This window comes from Apium graveolens, chromosome 4 (assembly GCF_009905375.1).
Source record: "Apium graveolens cultivar Ventura chromosome 4, ASM990537v1, whole genome shotgun sequence".
NCBI lineage: Eukaryota > Viridiplantae > Streptophyta > Magnoliopsida > Apiales > Apiaceae > Apium > Apium graveolens.
Window position 1 is genome coordinate 96007341 of NC_133650.1, and position 13417 is coordinate 96020757.

The following is a 13417-nucleotide window of genomic DNA, read 5'->3' on the forward strand; positions in this document are numbered from 1 at the left end:
TTAGATATAGCTTTGGTAAGGATTTTCAAGGGTGATTCCAAGCTCCCTAGTTACTTTTACTCACCAAGAAAGGTATAATCTCATACCCTAACCCTAATTTTGTATAAATTAGAGTTAGTATGTTTGGTGTAATGATGTGAATATGAAAGGAAATTTGGTTGAGGATCAGCCTATTAATCTGTTGCTCACTACAATAGGGTTTGACAATGACAAGAGACAAATATGGGTCACAAAGCTTACTTGGACAACAAAGCATGATGAAGGAACGGATGAAGCTTTGCCACTCAGCTCAACAACCAGCATGGGCTGACCTATTTTGGCTTATATAATTAATAATTCGACTTTTGGCTTGCAAGTTTTTACCTTTCACTTGAAAGGGTTTTTCTTGCTTTAAGCACTTAGGATTTTATTTTCCTATTTGGATTCTGTTTTTATATGTTTTCTATTTGGATTTGGATTTTAAATTTGTTTCCTGAAAGGATTCAGATATTGGCTAATTCAAGCTGATATTGAATTTCTCTTGGAATTCTGTTGGGTTTAGGTTATTGGTTAAGCCTATAAATACCCCTCTCATGTAATCTTTTAAGATATATGTGATGATTATGTTTTGAGATAAACTATGATTAGTTTTCTTTCTTCTAAACTTCAATTACTGGATTGTTTTGAAGGTTAGATTCAAATTACTTAGTTTCTGGATTGATCTAAGGAATTTGAGATTCAAAGTTCACGTTTCTGGATTGATCGTGTTCATTGAAATATCCTTTTCTTCTTGTTTTTGTTTCTTTGTGGTGCGATCCACATCAATTTGGTATCAAGAGCCAAGGTTTTTTTTTCTCCAATTTCCTAATAGTTGGGAGATCTAGGTTCTGAAAAAAAAAAATTTACTATTCACGGGTACTGTTCACGGGGTTACTGTTCACGGGTTACTGTTCCCGGGTTACTGTTCACGCGCACTGTTCATCAGAATTTTTTTCCCCTTCGTATTTTTCATATGGCTACCGATGAATTACTCATGAAATTAATTAAAAAATTGGAGGATATAGATGTACGAACGGAAAAGCTTGCTGATTCAACAGAGTCTAGATTTGAAGCGGTTGGTAAACTTTTACTTAAGGTGCAAAATGACAAGACACATGATGAACTTGTTGATTCGGGTGATTCTGTTTCACCTAAAGAGAAAAGCTTTAAAATTGATGACCGTGGGATTAGACTTGATGATTTTACAGGATTAGGCAGCCCAGACGATTTTCTTGAATGGGTTCGACAAGTTGAGAAGATTTCTGATTATAAGCGGTTTGATGATAAGACACGATTTCAAATTGCTACGATCAGACTTACAAAGAATGCAGGATTATGGTTTGAGAACCTGAAGGCAAGAAGAGCTAGATCTGGAAAAGAAAAGATCATGACTTGGACAACTTTAAAGAAAAAACTTCGTGCAAGGTATCTTCCGGATGATTACGAACAGGTACAATACTTGAAGCTCACCTCCCTTTCTCAAGATACAATGAGTGTTTCAGAGTATGTTGCTGAATTTGATAGATTATGCTTAATTTGTGACTTGGCGGAAAAAGAAACAATGAAAATTGCAAGGTTTATTCGTGGATTAAAACGACCTATTGCTAAAAAGGTAGAATTACATTCATATAGCTCGTTTAATGATGTTTGCAAGCTAGCTATGAAAATAGAATCTCATCAAGAAGAGGAGAAACTGAAATCTACTTTTAAAGGGTTTGGGTCTGGTACTTCCAAAGGGACTGGACAGTTTAAATCTAATTTTTCCGATGACTCTACACAAGCTTCGCTGAAAAGTCAATCGACTGGCTTTACTGCACAACCAGAGACTTCTTCATCGGCCGAGAAGAAGGCTGAAAGGCAGAAAGTGTATGTGTCTAAAGAAGAGTTCGATAGTCGACGAAAGTGTTTGAAGTGTCAAGGTAAAGGACATATTGCAAGTGAGTGTCCTTCTAGAAGAACTCTTACTATGAAGCAATACATGGAGTGGGATGCAGAGGAACAGTTCTTACAATTTCTCCCAGAAGTGACTCAAGAGAAATTAGTCAATAATGACGGAGATGAACTTGCTTATACAGAGAATGATGCTAATTTGCTTGTTGTTCGTAGGATTTTACACACAGAGACTACACCAAATACTGATCAACGAGAAAACTTATTTCACACAAGGTGTAAAGTTGGGGATCGGACTTGCAATATGATTATTGATAGTGGATCATGCACGAACGTTGCATCCATTGACATGGTCAATAAGCTAAATCTTCCAACTCGTGTTTATGAGAAACCATATAAGTTGAATTGGCTTGATGACTCGAAGGGTTTAGACGTGAAAAAGCAAGCCTTGGTGAGTTTTTCGATTGGTAGTTATAAGGATGAGTTATGGTGCGATGTAATTCCTATGAGTGCATGTCATCTTTTACTTGGAAGACCATGGCAGTTTGATAGAAAGGTAATGCATGAAGGTGATACTAATGTTTATTCGGTACAAGTTGGGAGTAAACGTATTAAACTTCAACCTTTGTCTCCTAATAAGTATTATGAACATATGCGTGATTCAAAGAAGAAAACTAGCTTATTTTTGTCAGGAAAAGAATTTGAAAAGGAGGCGGCTACAAATGGGGGTATAGCATATGCTTTGTTTATAAAGAAAATAACTCCTAATTAAGGCGATTCAGATCCACTTCTTCATGATTTGCTCGCTGAATTTGGTGATGTTTTTCCAGATGAGTTACCTACTGGTTTACCTCCAGTACGAGGAATCGAGCATGCAATTGATCTTATTCCTGGTGCTCCTTTACCTAATAAACCTGCTTATAGATGTGATCCAGAGGCCTCTAAAGAGCTTCAGAGACAAATTGAAGATTTGATTGAAAAAGGTCTTGTACGCGAGAGTATGAGTCCTTGTGCGGTTCCCGCTTTGCTAGTTCCAAAGAAGGATGGAACATGGAGAATGTGTGTTGATTCTAGAGCGGTGAACAACATTACCATCAAATATCATTTCCCTATGCCTCGATTAGAAGACATGCTTGATGAGTTGCATGGTGCGACAATTTTCTCTAAGATTGATCTTCGAAGTGGATATCATCAAATGCGGATTCGTGAAGGTGATGAATGGAAAACAGCTTTTAAAACTAAACAAGGATTATATGAGTGGATGGTGATGCCTTTTGGTCTTTGCAATGCCCCTAGCTCCTTTATGCGGCTCATGAATGAGGTACTTCGTCCTTTCCTAAACAAATTTATCGTTGTCTATCTTGATGATATTCTGGTTTATAGTAGAGATAAATTTGAGCATATGCATCACCTTAGACTTTTGTTTGAAAAGTTGCGAGACCAGAAACTTTTTGGTAAATTCGAGAAGTGTTCTTTTATGGTATCGCGTATCTCGTTTCTTGGTTATATTATTTCTGATTGTGGAATACAAGTTGATCCTGAAAAGGTTATAGCTATTTCTTCCTGGGTTGTTCCTCAAACCGTGCATGAGGTGCGGAGTTTTCATGGATTGGCTTCTTTTTATAGAAGATTTATCAAAAACTTTTCTTCTATTACGACTCCTATTACCGAGCTACTCAAAAAGGGTGAGTTTGAATGGTCTAATCAAGCTCAAAAGGCATTCGATGAGATTAAGGAAAAGCTTTGTAATGCTCCAGTTTTAGCCTTACTAGATTTTAATACACTATTCGAGGTTGAGTGTGATGCAAGTGGAGTTGGTATAGGTGCTGTTTTGATTCAAGCAAAAAGACCTATTTCATTTTTAGTGAAAAGCTGACTGGCGCAAAACACAACTATTTTAATTATGATCGTGAGTTTTATGCTATTATCCGAGCATTGGATCATTGGTCGCATTATTTGCGTCCCAAACCTTTTGTGCTATATTCTGATCATGAAGCGCTAAAGTTCATTAATGGACAACAAAAGTTGAACTATCGTCATGCTAAATGGGTGGAATTTCTTCAATCTTTCACATTTTCCTCAAAATACAAAGAAGGAAAGTCTAATGTCGTGGCAGATGCTCTTTCAAGGAGGGCATATTTGTTAGCTATGGTTGATGCTCGAATTCTTGGTTTTGAGCTTCTTAAAGGCTTGTATGCATCTGATGTTGATTTTGCACAAGAATTCAGTTCTCCAACTCGGAATTACACCATTCAAGATGGGTTTCTTTTTAAGGGGAATAAGCTTTGTATTCCTCATTGTGGTGTGCGTGAGTTACTTGTTCGTGAAGTACATAGTGGTGCTATTGCCGGCCATTTTGGGGTGCATAAAACTTTGGATTTGTTAAATGAGAGTTTTTTCTGGCCTCGAATGATTCGAGATGTTCAATCAGTGGTTTCTAGATATGCTACTTGTCAAAAGGCCAAAAGTACATTTTCTAAGGGTTTGTATACTCCACTTCCTGTTGCTGAAGTTCCGTGGGATAGTGTAAGTATGGATTTTATCATTGGTTTGCCAAGAACGCAAAGAGGGAAGGATTCTATAATGGTTGTCGTTGATCATTTTTCAAAGATGGCTCACTTTATTCCAATGACTAAGACGGATGATGCACAACATGTTGCTGATCTCTATTTTAAGGAGATTGTTCGTTTGCATGGTATTCCACGAAGCATTGTTTCTGATCGAGATTCAAAGTTTTTGAGTCACTTTTGGAAGTGTTTATGGAGATGGCTTGGAACTAAGTTGCTATTTAGCACATCTCATCATCCTCAGACGGATGGCCAAACTGAGGTGACTAACAGGACTTTAGGTACCTTACTTCGTGGATTAGTAGGCAAGACTCAAAAGGATTGGGATATCAAGTTATGTCATGCCGAGTTTGCTTATAATCGATCTCATTCTTCTACTACCTCCCGTTCTCCTTTTGAAGTGGTTTATGGTATTAACCCATTTCTTCCAATTGATTTGCTTCCTTTACACAAAGATGATATTCACACTGATGCCAAAAATCGTTTGGATGTCTTTAAGAAGACCTGTGAGCAAGTAAAAGAGAGGATTGAGAAGATGAATGCACTTTACAAGGCTCGAGCCGACAAGAGGCGTAAGCAACCTATATTCAAACCTGGAGATCTTGTTTGGGTTCATTTGCGAAAAGAAAGGTTTCCAAGCAAAAGAAAGAACAAGCTTATGCCAAGGGCAGATGGTCCATTTGAGGTACTTGAAGCTTATGGAGATAGCGCTTACAAGACAGATCTACCAAGTAACTTTGGCGGTGTTAGTGCAACTTTTAATGTGGGTGACCTTTCTCCTTACTTGGATGATGTGAATTTGAGGGCAAATTTTTTTGATGAGGGGGAGAATGATGTGAATATGAAAGGAAATTTGGTTGAGGATCAACCTATTAATCTGTTGCTCACTACAATAGGGTTTGACAATGACAAGAGACAAATATGGGTCACAAAGCTTACTTGGACAACAAAGCATGATGAAGGAACGGATGAAGCTTTGCCACTCAGCTCAACAACCAGCATGGGCTGACCTATTTTGGCTTATATAATTAATAATTCGACTTTTGGCTTGCAAGTTTTTACCTTTCACTTGAAAGGGTTTTTCTTGCTTTAAGCACTTAGGATTTTATTTTCCTATTTGGATTCTGTTTTTATATGTTTTCTATTTGGATTTGGATTTTAAATTTGTTTCCTGAAAGGATTCAGATATTGGCTAATTCAAGCTGATATTGAATTTCTCTTGGAATTCTGTTGGGTTTAGGTTATTGGTTAAGCCTATAAATACCCCTCTCATGTAATCTTTTAAGATATATGTGATGATTATGTTTTGAGATAAACTATGATTAGTTTTCTTTCTTCTAAACTTCAATTACTGGATTGTTTTGAAGGTTAGATTCAAATTACTTAGTTTCTGGATTGATCTAAGGAATTTGAGATTCAAAGTTCACGTTTCTGGATTGATCGTGTTCATTGAAATATCCTTTTCTTCTTGTTTTTGTTTCTTTGTGGTGCGATCCACATCATGTGGTTCATGAGAGGCATGGTTATTGTGTATATAGAGATTGGTTGGTTTTGTGATGTTTTTGGAATGGTAAATCTTGGTAATTAGTTAATGAACTTAAGTAAACTTTTAGTTCATGATTGGGAAGTAGTGTAAATTGGAAATATTGAGTTGTTGGGGCTGTTGTAGCATTGTATGTATGGAGTTTGGTTGTATGGTTGAATTGTGTTTGATTGGTGGTTGATTTGGAGTAGGATAAAAATTGGTAATCGCGTAAACATAGCCGTCGTAATGTCCGATTTACTTTAGACTGTTTTGTTCTTAACATCAGGACCCGAGAACTCACTGTTAGATTTTGACCACTGCCATAATTAGATAGTTCATGTTACGAGCTTCTTTTTGATATGTGGTTCGTTTGAATCCGATGTACGGTTTAGGAGAAACGACCGTTTTAAGTAACGGCGTTTCGCGAACGAACCATTACCCCTCACCTTACTTTGAAACATTGGTTAAAGACCTTAAATGACTAATTGGAGTATGAAACATTTATGTAAAGTGTATTAGGCAGTTGGTAAGGTACTAGCGAAAGAATCGCCTTAAAACTCTTAATGGTTACTTTATTAAAAATGGTGGAGCCGAGGGTACTCGAGAGACTTAAGAGAATCATTAAGCGCAAAACGAGCGTTAGAGTCTAATTGGTTAAAGTATAGATTCTTAAGCGACTTTGGTTTAAATCCAACTTATATGTGGTTTATAGGTTACCAGACTCATCCCAGGACTTTTACCACCCCTAGTCACTCAGGCAAGTTTTCTACCCGTTATACTGTTGTTGTGATGTATACATATGTATATGCATTATCTTGTGATAGATGCATGATGGTTAATTAGCAAATCTTGCGATATATTGGAGTATGTTGATATGGTATATATATGCATGTCTGTTTCGTAATCTGGTTATCTATCTGTTGATTTCAATGCTTATAGTTGCATAATACCTATGCTAGAGATAAGCAATAGTTGCGTATACCCTTAGTATAGGGGACCCAAAGGTGAACATTTTCTAAAACCGGGAGTCGATGTTCCCGAGTATATTATATATATATATATATTTATATATATATAGATATAGTTTTCAAAACTATTAATCGAATAAGGTTTATTCGATAACTTTATTTTTATTAATGAATATAATTTGAATATTCATTCGAGGACTTATGACTCCGTTTATTCTATTTAATGTATTTGAATATTCATTCGAGGACTTATGACTCCGTTTATTCTATTTAATGAATATTATTTGAATATTCATTCGAGGACTTATGACTCTGATTATTTACTAATTAATATTCTTTATTTTATTTAAGAATAATGTGTCGATAATCAAACTTACTTTTGATTATACAAATAAAGATAGTACTTTCGTATAAGTATATCTTTGGTCATTTAAGTATAAGTTTTAAAACTTCTACTTTAATTATTTTTATAAGGATTATTTTTATGGGAATATTATTTAAATAGTAATATTCAGATATTTTCTAATATATCGGGACTGATTTATTTTATTAAATCAGCGTTACTATAAACATTCTTTAAAATGTTTTCGAGTCTTCAAAATGATTTTAAAAGTTAGGGCGGATCCCAAAACTCACTTTTATATTTAAGATCCTCCTTTCGAAGGGGATTTAAATACTCGCTCAAAACCTGAGGGATCTGGCTCTGTGGTGTGTTTTATATTCGCAACAAGGTTGCTATTTGGATAAAAGAGTTTTTGATTACTTACCCAACACTCGGGAAGTAAAATTCTTAGAACAAGTTAATCCATTAACAGGCACCGCCTGGGAAATATCGGTGAGTTTTCCTTTCCAACTAGAGACGACTTCTTGGTGGAGCCGTATCAACAAGTTTCTACTTGGGGAAAGGGGGGGCAAACTTTACGTTTCAGAGTCATGTATTTCATCTGAACTAGGAGTGACGTAAGTGGTCGAGTGGCGCCGGCCCAACCTTATTATATTGGCCCAAATGGCCTGGAAGTTCCGCTAAGACGGTCCATTCCTTAGGAGTCCAATGTTCGGTTGACAAGTAAATCCGATAGGTTCTCCTCTACATGTAGAAAATGGTGGGGTTGCACTACTGCGACTGATCATCGTGAGTGGTCTTCCTGGCGCGGCAAACTCCCGTAATGAGTTCATCATCCAATTGGATATTTCTGCAACACTACCCAGAGCACTTCGATAGAAAGGCTACGACTGGGTGATTGTTAAGTGTTGGCAGAGTCAAGTTTTCAAAATGATATTTTCATCAAATGAAGTATCTCGTAACTTCATTTCATTTTGATGACATTTCAAAGATTAATTCTATACAAGTTTTGTCGTGTAGCTTCATCTATGGGATGAACTAATTATAACTTGAATGGTGGTAGTTCAAGTCGTATTCGGAAAAGATATAAGTATATTGGAGTATCTTGTAACTTCATCTTTTCAACTTATATCTGGTTAATGATTATCTTATGCATGACAAAGATTTTCACAAAAATGTTGAGACAAGGTTAGATATATGAGATCACCTTGCAACGATATTTTTATACAGTTATCAACTGGAACTCTGTGTATATTATGCATGGAAGAGGACTTCCAAGATTTTGAAAAGTATATATACATATATACTGAATATTTTGCGACTTGGTCGCGTTAAGATATCAACTTGGTTCATTTCTTCTTAACCAAGACTTTCTTGAGTACTATGAGGATGCTCATATATCGTTAATTATTATACATACTATTTCAGTGGGCTTGTTGCTCACCCTTGCTTTCTTCTTTCATCACACAACATCAGATAGACAAGATGAACAGGACCAAGCTCCCAATTCGCGAGCGGATAGGAAACGTTCCGCAGTTTCCTATAGGCGTTGATGTCGCTGTAGCTGAGGTAGGAACTACCAATAGGCTAGGCTTTCAACTTTTGATGTACCAGACTTATGTATCTTTATGAATTGTAATAATGGCAAAGAAATGTAAATTTATTCAGAAACCCTTTTAAGGTGTAATGGCATATAATTATGGAATAAAATGACTCGTGTTATTTTTGGATATTCATCTCTGAGACTATAACTTGTGGTGTGTGTATTTATTGTGGGGTCACAGTACGGAGTAGTTGATTATTTATTAAGATTGGGTGTTATTAAGGGAAATGGAACTCGTGACAACCCGGATCCCCGACCCCGAATTTGGGGGTGTTACAGAGAGGTTCATATACCTACTGTCTAGTGTAAGTTGGGCCTAAGGAAAATCGGGCATTATAACGGCTACATTTTCATGCTTTTCCATTTCTAATCTATACCAATACAACCAACAAATAATCAACCTTCAAGATACTCACTCCTAACATCCTCTTAAATCAAAAATTCTCCATAATCCATCCATTTCTCAATTAGCATACAAGGATCATCCAATCCACCACTTAATCTTAACCATCCATACAATCATGTAACAACCATGCTTTTATTATACTAACTACTATAACCATCACTTAACATGCTTAAAACTTAACTAAAGCTTAAGGTTAAGCTAGGGTGTGGAGGTGTTATACCTTATTTTTAGTGATTAGAGTAGCTAGGAAGCCTTAAGAAGCCTTGAGATAGCCTAAGAATGCTTGGATCTTAAAGGAAAAACAAAGAAAACAAAGTTAGTAACTTGAAAACACTATTCATCATCTTCTTTGATGAATTGTTTAATCTATCTAGGAATGGAGATTGATGCTTAAACTCATAGCTAGTCTTAATCTTGATATATGGAAGGTTTAGAAACAAACCTTGATGGAAATGATGGAGTGTAGCCTATGTTTTTCTTTTTTCTTCTTCCTTGTTTATGCTTGGGCCGAGAGCAACATTCTTGGGAGGGGGGGGAGAGTTTTTTTTCTTTGTTAATTATGTTTGTGGTGGAAAATGGGAGTTGAGTGAGATATTTGGGTGGTTAATTGGATGATCAAAGTGAGTGGAGTGTGATTAAGCATGACATTACCTTGGTGACTTCATCATTGCCACTTGTCATTGCTTGGTGGTTGATAAGTGGATTTTATATCCACTTGGAATGCTTTATTACAAGCTTAAATTGGTGTTTTGGACTCAAGTTGTTGGTATTTTGATGTGTTTTTGTGTTATTGCATTTCAGGTATCAGTTAAATGAAGAAAAGAGCTTTTAAAGGAAATATGATTAAAAGTGATCAAAATTGGAAGCCAAGGCCATTGTCAAGTTGTAGAGAATCTCAATAGCTTGGCGTGGGCAGTTGAATCGCCTAATTCTGACGAGTAGAACTCAAGTTATGGTCAAAACAAGATTCATCAGAATATTTTTCCAGTCAGTAGCTGAGCGCCCGCTCAGAGAGCTGAGCGCCCGCTCAGAGAGCTGAGCGGCCGCTCAGAGAGCTGAGCGGCCGCTCAGGGCGCGGCTGGTCGCTGATTTTGCTGAAAAAGCCTTTTTTGAGTAGAATTTGAAGATTTAAAGGGTCCAGGTCCACTAGGGGCGTATATATACTTAAAAAAAAGGGTTTTCATCATCCGGGAAGATTGGGATACCAAGGAGAAGACCTAGAAGCACAGAACAACTCCGAAAAAGAAGATCTTATTTTCAACTTGTGATTCTTTGAATTAGTTGTAACTTTGGATGCTCGTTTTCGTTCTTGTTGAACCCAGATCTCGTTTATTCGTACTTTGATTATTATTTAGTTTATTAAGACCTTGTTTATACCATGCTTTCATTGGAACCCATGGTGACGATGAGTTCGATTATGGGCTAATCGTTGTCATGGGATTCTAGCGGATTTACTTATGGATTTCAATAGTTAATTGTTTCGATATCTTGGTGTGTGGTGATTGATTGATATCCTAGTATGGTTGTGCTTATTCGTCTTATGTGCGTAGCTAACATATAAGATAGCGTGTTAATCTCTATTGAAGCGACAGTGAATATAGAGGTTTAGAACTTGCCATGCTAGCATAGGTTCATGTATGTGTATGCATGATTCTAGGTAACTCTAACCGTCTTACTTGCCCTATGTAATCAAGATAGATAACTTGTTCTTAAACCGTCATGTTGTCAAATTCTATAGACATATAGGGTCTCAATATAATTGGTGCCTATTCAGCTTCTATCTCTTTTGTGGATGTCTGGTAGAATGGTACTCGTGCAACGAAAGTTGGCGTTTATCAGTTTCGTGTTATCTGATTAGTGTCATCACCATCACATGCTAAGGTTAAAAACAATAAGGCTATTGAATGAAGTATTTAATGAAGTTAGAATCTCATGTTTGTCATATATAGTAATTCAACCTCAATTCTCTTAGTTAATGTTATTTAGTATAATCTCTTAGTTTAATAAAAACCCAATTTGTTATTTGTCTTAGCATTGAGCGATAACCATACATTGTTGCATAGGTGCATAAATTGAACTTAACCTAAACCAGTCTCTGTGGGAACGAATCTGATTTATATCTTATACTACATGCGAACGCGTATACTTGCGTGAATATTAGCGCGTGTTTTCGCCCTAACAGTGGTGGAAGCATCTTTTATGCTAATCCTTGCTTAATTGCTTGATCATTATCCTTAATCCTTGCACTATCTCTCTTGCATTACTTGTCATTTAATTGTTTTACGACTCGTTTATCGTTCGTTCTTGCTAATCGTTTCGAAGGAACGTATCCGTGGTTTCATTGTCAAGGGCTCTATAATCCTTTTTAATATCCTTTATTACCCTTCTAATCCCTTTTTATAATCCTTGGTATTAATTCCCTTAATTCTTAATACATAATTCAATTCCTTCAGTGTTTGATGGAATCTCGGGAAAAGTGAAATTGTTCATTTTCGAAACCTGACGGCTTTTACATACACTTATATTCCATAAAAAATACTAATACGAACTCAGAACTTCGACAAGAGGATCCTTATATAGGGTGGTCTGATAATATTTTACAATTAGCATAATTTACTATTCATCAGGGTTTTGAATAGTTGAAAAAATTGAGGTTATTACAGTCTCCCCTCCTTAAAAGGATTCCGTCCCGCAATCAGGTAGAAAATAAATGGGGGTACTTTTCTAGCATAGCACTCTCTAATTCCCAAGTTGATTCCTCTACATTATGGTTTTGCCACAAAAATCTGACAAGCTTTATAACCTTGTTGCGAAGCACTTGTTCTTTTTGGTCAATGATCTTCACTGGTTGCTCCACGTAGGTCAGATCTGGTTGCATGTCCACTTGCTCATATTCCACTATGTGCCTGGCATCCCGATGATAATTTCTTAGCATTGATACATGGAACATATTATGAACTTGTTGTAGGTTCGGGGGTAGGGCTAGCTCGTAAGCTAACTTCCCAATCCGTCTTAGTATCTCAAAAGGTCCAATGTATCTTGGGCTTAGTTTCCCTTTCTTTCCAAACCTCATCAATCCTTTCCAAGGGGATACCTTTAGCAGTACTAAGTCCCCTACTTCATATTCCTTGTCCTTTCGGGTTAAGTCTGCATACCTCTTCTGTCGGTCTTGGGCTGCTACAAGCCGTCCTTTGATTAGATCCACTATGTCTTTGGTCCTTTGGACCACTTCGGGTTCGAGCATCTTTCGCTCTCCCACTTCATCCCAGTATAAGGGAGATCGACACCTTCTTCCGTACAGGGCCTCGTAAGGCAGCATTCTGATACTGGCATGAAAGCTATTGTTATAAGAAAACTCGATCAACGGCAAGTGATCATCCCAACTTCCTTTAAAGTCTATTGCACAGACTCTCAACATATCCTCTAGTGTCTGGATGGTCCTTTGACTTTGCCCGTCCATCTGGGGATGGTAAGCGGTACTCATGTTTAATTTGGTTCCCGCACATTCTTGAAAGCTCTTCCAAAATCTGGAGTTGAATCTGGGGTCTCGGTCTGAGAAAATGGACGCTGGGACTCCATGTCGTGTCACTATTTCCTTAAGGTAAATGTCCACCAGTATGTCGACTGTGTATCTCTCATTGATTGGAATAAAGTGAGCTGACTTTGTCAGTCGGTCTATAATTACCCATATGGCATCGTGATTGGCTTTCGTCCTTGGTAAGCCTACAACAAAATCCATAGCTATATGTTCCCATTTTCATTCGGGAATCTCCAGGGGTCGTAAAAGTCCACTGGTCTCTGGTGCTCCGCCTTTACTCTTTGGCAAGTCAAACATTTGCTTACCCATTCTGCTATGTCCCTCTTCATGTTGGGCCACCAATAATATTCCTTTAAATCCCTATACATCTTGGTGCTCCCCGGGTGAATGGAATACCTTAAACTATGGCTTTCATCCAAAATCTCGTCTTTAAGCTCTTGGACGTTCGGAACCCAAATCCTGTAGGAATACCTCATTATACCCTTATCATCTCTCTCGGTATGGATCTCTTCTCCAGTTATTGACTCTCTTCCTTCATTCATCACTTTTTCTTGGCACA

The 13417-nt window shown here is 37.1% G+C and overlaps 1 pseudogene; it reads left to right on the top strand.

The window, feature by feature from the left end:
- Positions 1-991: 991 nt before the first annotated feature.
- Positions 992-5484, top strand: LOC141718761 (uncharacterized; annotated as a pseudogene).
- The last annotated feature ends 7933 nt before the right edge of the window (positions 5485-13417 follow it).